Source organism: Mandrillus leucophaeus, unplaced genomic scaffold, assembly GCF_000951045.1.
Source record: "Mandrillus leucophaeus isolate KB7577 unplaced genomic scaffold, Mleu.le_1.0 Scaffold440, whole genome shotgun sequence".
In the NCBI taxonomy this organism is placed as follows: Eukaryota; Metazoa; Chordata; class Mammalia; order Primates; family Cercopithecidae; genus Mandrillus; species Mandrillus leucophaeus.
The window spans coordinates 930944-939262 of record NW_012104699.1 but is presented as its reverse complement, the minus strand read 5'-3'; the positions used below and the strand labels follow the sequence as shown (position 1 = coordinate 939262).

The 8319-nt window shown below is 48.7% G+C and overlaps 1 long non-coding RNA gene across 1 annotated transcript in view; it reads left to right on the top strand.

The window, feature by feature from the left end:
• The first annotated feature begins 572 nt into the window (after nt 1–572).
• The window catches only part of LOC105549477, a 22853-nt gene continuing 15106 nt past the window's right edge, over nt 573–8319 (top strand). The window contains exon 1 of the long non-coding RNA XR_001007543.1: nt 573–751. This is a non-coding gene — a long non-coding RNA (uncharacterized LOC105549477). The remainder of the gene's footprint in view (nt 752–8319) is intronic.

Below are 8319 nucleotides of genomic sequence, written 5' to 3'. Positions count from 1 at the left end.
TCAAAAAAAAAAAAAAAGAAAAAAAAAAGAAAAAGCAGATTGAGATCAGGTGGGAGAAGGGCTTGGCCATGTCGCCAGCAGCCTCATGCCAAATTCCTGATCCCTGGAGGACATCAGACACCCCTCCTCCTGCTCTGAGGCCAGGAGGTGGCGCCACTGGACAGTGAGTCTGGGATTCCTAGCGCACACTTATGATTGCCCGTCCAGCAGAAAGAATCAGGAAGGGACACTGAGTACAATCAATCAGGAAATTCTGCTTAAGAGCAAATTTCTCCCTAGGAGGGGTCGGGTCACTGCACTGGGAGGAAGCCCGTCTGCCAAGGGCTGTGTCTGGAACCTTTTCATCCGGCTCCACTCAGGGCCTTGAGTACAATCAATCAGGGAATTCTGCTTAAGAGCAAATTTCTCCCCAGGAGGGGTCGGGTCACTGCACTGGGAGGAAGCCGCCTGCCAAGGGCTGTGTTCATCCGGCTGCACTCAGCAGAGAGATCGCCTCTTCTGTTATTCAGTCTCCAGGGGGCAGGACCTGCAGCCCTATCCAATCATGGCCATGGGGTAGGGTCCTGAGAACTGTGGATCAGGCGCTGCCGGGAGGTGGGTGCGCGACGTCTTCGCCCCTCTAAACGCGGCTCCTACTCTGTAGCTAACAGACACCCACAGACATGTCTGTAGCATCCTCTGTAACACTGGGACCCGTACTGGCAGCAGGAGCCGTAGGGAGGACCCTGGGACACCTGGAAGCCAGGAAATGGTGAGTGTGCGGGGCTGAGGGTCCCGAGACTAGGATGAGACTGGTTGGAACCGGCAGGAATAGGCTGTGGCGGGACCTGGGCCTCTTCGTGGGTGACTCCGGGATCTGGGACCCATGTCCCCCTGGTGCACCTTGACCCTGCTTCCTCTCAGGCCGCGGGATGGGGCTGCGACGGCAGCCGGGACCCCGAGCCGTCCCGTCCGGTCCGGTCCCTGCACAATGGTCTGCGGCCCCGGCCCCGGCCCCAGCGCCCTCTCTGGTCAGCTCCGTGCCCGCTACCCCGCGTCTCCCCAGATTGTACGGGGGCCACGGGAGGGTCATGGGGGCAATCCTGCCTCGAGTATGGGTTCGTGTGAGAGGAGCGGTAGGCTGTGGGGTCCCCAGTTCCCCCTTTCTCACCTGGAGCTTTGAATTTTATCTGAGTTTCCCAAATATACGCGAAGCAGGGTCTCAAATCTGCGCCTGTGGTCCCTAGGCTGCCTTCTAAGGCTGGCAGCAAATTTGGGATTTCCTGATCCCTCTCCGCATTTCATAACATGGATTTCCTTTATTCAGTTCACAACAATATCACTTCTTCGTCCTCCAGGCTATGTTTCAAACACAGGCAGTATTTTAATTGTCATTTTTTAGAGGGCAGTATATAGCTCTTTTAAAAATATTTGCTTTGGCCGGGCGCGGTGGTTCACACCTGTAATCCCAGCACTTTGGGAGGCCGAGGCGGGCGGACCACAAGGTCAGGAGATCGAGACTATCCCGGCTAACACGGTGAAACCCCGTTTCTACTAAAAATACAAAATTTAGCCTGGCGTGGTGGCCTGTAGTCCCAGCTACTGGGGAGGCTGAGGCAGGAGAATGCAAGCTCCGCCTCCCGGGTTCACGCCAGTGAGCCCACATCAAGCCACTGCACTCCAGCCTGGGCAACAGAGCGAGATTCCCGTCTCAAAAAAAAAAAAAAATTTGCTTTGTGTTTGTGAACATTTGAGAGAAAAACCTCCTGACACTCCACCGTGAACAATCTTTGTGTCTCTCTTTATCTGCCCTAGACACAGACACCTTCCCAGAATGTCTTGGGTTGAGATTCCTCTTCGGAAACTTTACAGTGGTGTGACCTCAGCCCACCCTCTGCCTTTTCCTGATCCTAGATTTCAGGACTACCTGGGGCTGGCCCAAGATGCCCACAGCTGCCAAGTCTCTTGGGGAAGTCTAGTGGATATCATCCCCTAGGTCACTCCTCCCAAAGAGCCTGTGGTGTGGGGGTGAGGCTTCCCCAGGGAGCAGCTGGATGCCCTGGGGTGGGAGCAGTCTCCTATATCATTATTGCAGAAAACTAATCCCTTGGGACACGCCTTTTCTTCCCCTGCTATTCCTTGGGGACACATGGCTAGTCAGCCAATCAAATTCTGGTATGGAGATCAAACAAATTACTTCCGTCCTATAATCCTAGCACTTTGGGAGGCCGAGGTGGGCGGATCACCTGAGGTCAGGAGTTCGAGACAAGCCTGGCCAACATGGTGAAACCCCGACTCTACTAAAAATTCAAAAATTAGCTGGGCGTGGTGGTATATACCCTTGTAATCTCAGCTACTCATGAGGCTGAGGCAGGAGAATTGCTTGAACCCGGGAGGTGGAGGTTGCAGTGAGCCGAGATCGCGCCACTGCACTCCAGCCTGGGTGACAGGGTAAGAGTCCGTCTCAAAAAAAAAAAAAAAAAAAAAGATTTCTGTCCTCTGGATTCTCTGTCTAGTGAAAGGAGAAAACCACCCTCATTGAGGTGTTGCAAGAACCTGAAAAGCACAGTTTAGTGTCTTCTGGGAGGGTGGCCACTGAGCACTTCAGGGAGCAGCGTGGAGGTGGGGGGATGTCCCCAGTGATAGGATGATGTGACCTGACACTTGAGTCAGACGCTTGAGTGTTCCAGGTCAGCACTGCCCCTCCCTGGGTTTAGCACCTTGAAAAAATTGGTTTACTCATTTCAGCTTCAGTTTGTTTGTTTTTGTTTTTTTGAGACGGAGTTTTACTGTTGTTGCCCAGACTGGAGTGCAATGGTGCGATCTCGGCTCACTGCAACCTCCGCCTCCTGGGTTCAAGCGATTATCCTGCCTCAGTCTCCCAGGTAGCTGGGATGACAGGTGCCTGCCACCACGCCTGGCTAATTTTGTATGTCTAGTAGAGATGGGGTTTCACCATGTTGGTCAGGCTGGTCTCGAACTCCCGACCTCAGTGATCTGCCCTCCTTGGCCTCCCAAAGTGCTGGGATTACAGGCGTGAGCCACCGCGCCTGGCCATCAGCTTCAATTTTTTAATAACTGTAAAATGCACTGTATCATTGGAGATTGATGAAGATAAAGTATTTCAAAACATGCCAGAAGAAGGTAGGTTTTAGGGAAAAAAAAGTCTAGTCTTATATTCCCTTATAAAAATTCTTATTTTTCTTCCCAGAGCCTGTGTAGTAAGTTTCTCAGCTCCTTTTTCTATTGGGTGATTTCAAATGGAATTCTAGGCCTTAGCACGAAAATACTACCAGGGAAAAGAAATAGGGAGAAAACCTCTCTTCCATTTTGGTTATAGAAAAAATGAGTTGTTTTCAGAAGAAAGTGTGGTGGATTATACTGGTGAATTACAAAGATGTTCCATAACCTCAGTTCTTCTTCGTGGGTTGAAGAATTTGTGACCGTGGATAAGTGTGTTTCCTGTTATGTGAACTTGGCAGATTAATGCTAAATCCTGTGGGACAGCATTTAGCAACACCTAAAAAAGTACTCAATTACGATTTTTTGTGTACTAAATGATTATTATGGAAATAGTAATTCTGTGTGGAAAGAACACACTCAAACTCCAAAGAGTTTTCTATTTCAATAACAACCATCAACACAGAAGACTTTTGTGACCACAAGTGTGAGTTTTCTCCCTACCAAAAGGCAAGCAGTGTATCCTGCGGTGGACAGCAACTGGGTCTCTTCCAATTCAGTTTTTTTTTTTTTTTTTTTTGAGACGGAGTCTCGCTCTGTCTCCCAGGCGGGAGTGCAGTGGCACGATCTCGGCTCACTGCAAGCTCCGCCTCCCGGGTTTACGCCATTCTCCTGCCTCAACCTCTCGAGCAGCTGGGACTACAGGCGCCGCCACCTCGCCCGGCTAATTTTTTGTATTTTTAGTAGAGACGGGGTTTCACCATGTTAGCCAGGATGGTCTCGGACTCCTGACCTCGTGATCCGCCCGCCTCGGCCTCCCAAAGTGCTGGGATTACAGACCTGAGCCACCACGCCCGGCCCCAATTCAGTTTTGATATTATCTACCCTTGAGATAGTTTCAGAGCCCACAGATTGATGGCTCAGTCCCCACATCCCTCCCTCCCTGCCCGCCACTCCCTACCGTTCAGGTATCAGTGGTAAGTCTGGGCCAATTATAACCCACAGATTTCAAGTTGGAGTTCCTGTGCTGTCGTTGGGTTTAACTTGCTATTGTGGCTCGCAGAACTCATGGAAACAGTTACTCATCTTCACAGTCATCTTTCATTTCATTTATTTATTTATTTATTTCTCGTAGAGTTGGGAGTCTCACTATGTTGCCCAGTGATCTTCCCATCTTGGTCTCCCAAAGTGCTGGGATTACAGGTGTGAGCCACCATACCTAACTCTCAGGTTTCTTTCTTTTTTCTTTTTTTGAGACAGAGTCTTGCACTCTGTGGCCCATGCTGGAGTGCAGTGGTGCAATCTCAGCTTGCTGCAACCTCCACTGCCCAGGTTCGAGCTATTCTCCTGCCTCGGCCTCCCGAGTAGCTGGGATTATAGGTGCACACCACCACGCCTGGCTAATTTTTGTATTTTTAGTAGAGACGGGGTTTCACCATGTTGGCCAGGCTGGTCACGAGCTCCTGACCTCAAGTGATCCACCCACCTCGGCCCCCCAAAATGCTGGGATTACAGATGTGAGCCACCGTGCCCAGCCAAGGATATTTTAAAGGATACAAATAAACATCCAGGTGAAGAGACACATAAGGTGAGGTCTAGAAGGGTCTTGAGCACAGGAGCTTCTGTCTCCGGGGTTGGGATGTGCCACCCTCGTAGCTGATGGATAAGTTCTTGTTTACCTTCCTATAAGCCTGCATGTGTTGAGCTGTCCAGGAGCTTTCTGAATCCTGTCCTCTGGGGCCTTTTTTTTGAGACCTCCTTGGATAGGCATGATTCATAACTATGTAGAAATTGGCTGGACAAAAAAGGTAGAATCTAATGCTGATAGACCGAATGGAGAAATCCACCAAGCCCTGTCTGTTCAGATTTTTTTGGCTTCTCTGTGCAGCATTCCTTCCTCCAGGGTATGGGACAGGACCCCTTCTGAAATGAGTGTCTGATGACCACAATCAGAAAAGCTGGGAAGATTAGACTCCTTCCTTGGGCAGGTGAAGGACAGCAGGAGAAGGTCAGTGAGAGAGAGTCTGTCTTCTGAGTCCTGCCTCTGAAGCCTAAAGTGCCACAGCAGTATAACAGGGCTGTGAGAATTATGAGCCAGGAAAAATGGATGAAAACCAATATATATGTATCATAATATAGTAATGAAATGACATTTGTTGCCAGAGGAGGATGCTTTTCTTGCTGAGCTATAAAATATGGCTTAGTTTCCCTCCCTCCTATAAACATTGAATTTGAGTGATTCTGCTGGATTCATCACATATGGGTATTTTCCTTTAAATATCTATGGAAAGCTTATAAAGAGAAGTAGGTAGCCTTGACCGGGGAGCAGAGACCTGGGGCCGGTGGCTCTGTTAAGGCCAATCTGGACCCTGCAAAGGGAGGTAATTGCAAGTCATGTCATTGAGTTGGTTCTTCTAGGGAGCCTCCCCTGGAGGTGTCCCAGCTTGACCCCTTTATACTGAGAGAAGCTACAGAGCCCTGGAAAGCTGGGGATCCACAGGCAGAGGGGTTGGGGTGATGCCCTGTCTGAAGTTGTATTTGTTATTGTTGTGGGGGTGCTGCTAGACATTCTTGAGTAAAATCTAGATTTAACTAAGAGGTGACTTCATTCTAAAGGAGTACTGCAAAAGGGGGATAGCTCCAAGCATCAGATCTGCAAGCGTCTGTAAGGTTAGGGAGAAGAGGGTTTGTGTTTCAAAGGGAGGAGCAAACAAGATTACGAAGAAGGTGGGACGGGAGGGCAGGATGGAAGATGAAAAATCAGATCCTACATCAGAGGCTTTTACCCTGAAATCAGTCTGGTTTTTTTGTTTGTTTTTTTAAGACGGAGTCTCGCTCTGTTGCCTAGGCTGGAGTGCAGTGGCATTATCTCCACTCACTGCAACCTCCGCCTCCTGGCTTCAAGTGATTCTCATGCCTCAGCCTCCCGAGTAGCTGGGATTACAGGCACGTGTACCACATGCCTGGCTAATTTTTATATTTTTAGTAGAGACGGGGTTTCACCATTTTGGCCAGGCTGGTCTTGAACTCCTGACCTCAAGTGATCTGCTTGCATTGGCCTCCTAAAGTACTGAGATTACAGGCATGAGCCACTGTGCCCGGCCCGTTCTGAGTTATTAATGAAGGCAGAACAGTTCAGCAGGTCATTTATGAGGCAAAGAATTAGAATTTGGAGAGTCTTTATTTGGCCTTTTTATAGGTTAAAAAGAGAGGAGGGGAGAGGGGACATATTCGAAGTAATAGGAAGGTTGCTTCTCTGCATTTGGCAGCTTAGCACAAAGACTTAGGTGGTGGGGGGTTGAGGTGATTTCTTCAATTAGAGCTATTCACCAGGACTGTAGAACTTAGATAAAATTCAACATTATTAGCAGTTTGGTTTGCATTCATTGAGTTGGTGGAATCAGAGCATACATTGCATAAATTGAGAAAGTCTGTCAGGGCTAACCTAGGGAAAGACTTTCATTCTGCCTGATAGAGAAAGGGTTTATGAATATGACAGTTTATTAGGGTCTCTGATAAAAAATCTGTCTTCTTTGTTCCTAGTTCCTGGCATAGAGGTCTTAAAATTGTTGGATTTTCCTGAGTGATAGAAGCGTGTCTTGTTATTCCAAACAAGCTCCTTTCAGACCACACCTTAACTGATGCTGATGAGGTACTCAGAGTGGGGCCACTAGATAATTTGAGGGTGGACACTGGTGACCAGAAAGAACACCACATGACGAGAAGGTTGGGACTTTAAATGTCATCTTTGGACCTCGGAAAAGGATAGAGTTTGGAGATTGAGTTATATAAAAATTTTTGGGCCGGGCACGGTGGCTCACACCTATAATCCCAGCACTTTGGGAGGCCGAGGCGGGCGGATCACCTGAGGTTGGAAGTTCGAGACCAGCTTGACCAACATGGAGAAACCCCATCTCTACTAAAAATACAAACTTAGCTGGGTGTGGTAGCGCATGCCTGTAATCCCAGCTACTTGGGAGGCTGAGGCAGGAGAATCGCTTGAACCCGTGAGGTGGAGGTTGCAGTGAGCCGAGATTGCACCATTGCACTCTAGCCTGGGCAGCAAGAGCAAAACTCTCAAAAAAAATTTTTTTTCTGACAACATTGGGACAGCTTCCAGGCTGGTGAACATGCTGATATGTTGGGTGGGTGGTGACCCAGCAGGGGAAGTATTACCCATCTCTCCCCTTTTCTTGCTGTATACCTCTCCTCCACCTGGCTGTTCTTGTGGGTTTTTTTGTTTTTTTTTTGTTTTTTTTCCCCCTGAGATAGGGTCTTGCTCTGTCACCCAGGCTGGAGTGCAGTGGTGCAGTCATAGCTCACTGCAACCCCAAACTCCTGGGCTCATGTAGCTGCAAATTTTATTTTATTTTATTTTTTCGTAGCGATAGGGGCTCTCTATGTTGCCCAGGCTGGTCTCGAACCCCTGGCCTCGAGTGATCCTCCTGCCTTCATCTCCCAACATGTTGGGATTACAGGTGTTTAAGTTACTATACTTGGCTGCCATCTTATATAGCAAATTGAAAACCTTAACTAAGTTGTTTTGCTGAGTTCTACAAGTAGTTCTAGAAAATTATGGATCCTGGCCGGGCACAGTGGCTCACTCCTGTAATCCCAGCACTTTGGGAAGCCAAGGCGGGTGGATCACTTGAGGTCGGGAGTTCGAGACCAGCCTGGCCAATACGGTGAAACCCCATCTCTACTGAAAGTACAAAAATTAGCCAGGCATGGTGGTGCATGCCTGTAACCCCAGCTACTGGGGAGGCTGAGGCAGGAGAATCACTTGAACCTAGGAGGTGGAGGTTGCAGTGAGCCGAGATCACACCACTGCACTCCAGCCTGGGCAACATAGTGAGATTACATCTCAAAAAAAAAAAAAAAAAAAATTACTGAGGATGAAGTTGTTGGATTTATAGACAGTTGGCTACAAGGTTGGTTCCCGGGGCTTGCAGATGGCATTTGTAGTTGGAGCTGGGTTGTGGGACAAGCTCTTAACTTGGGGATCTCTACTCACACTGGGTGGTATCAGAGTTGAATTATTGGACACCCAGTTGTTGAAGAATTGGTTGGTGTTTAGTAAAAGGCACATATTTGTTGTCTGAAGTTGCCTTGGGGAAAAAGACAACCCAGGTCAGAATTTTCAACTGATTCTGACTAGGT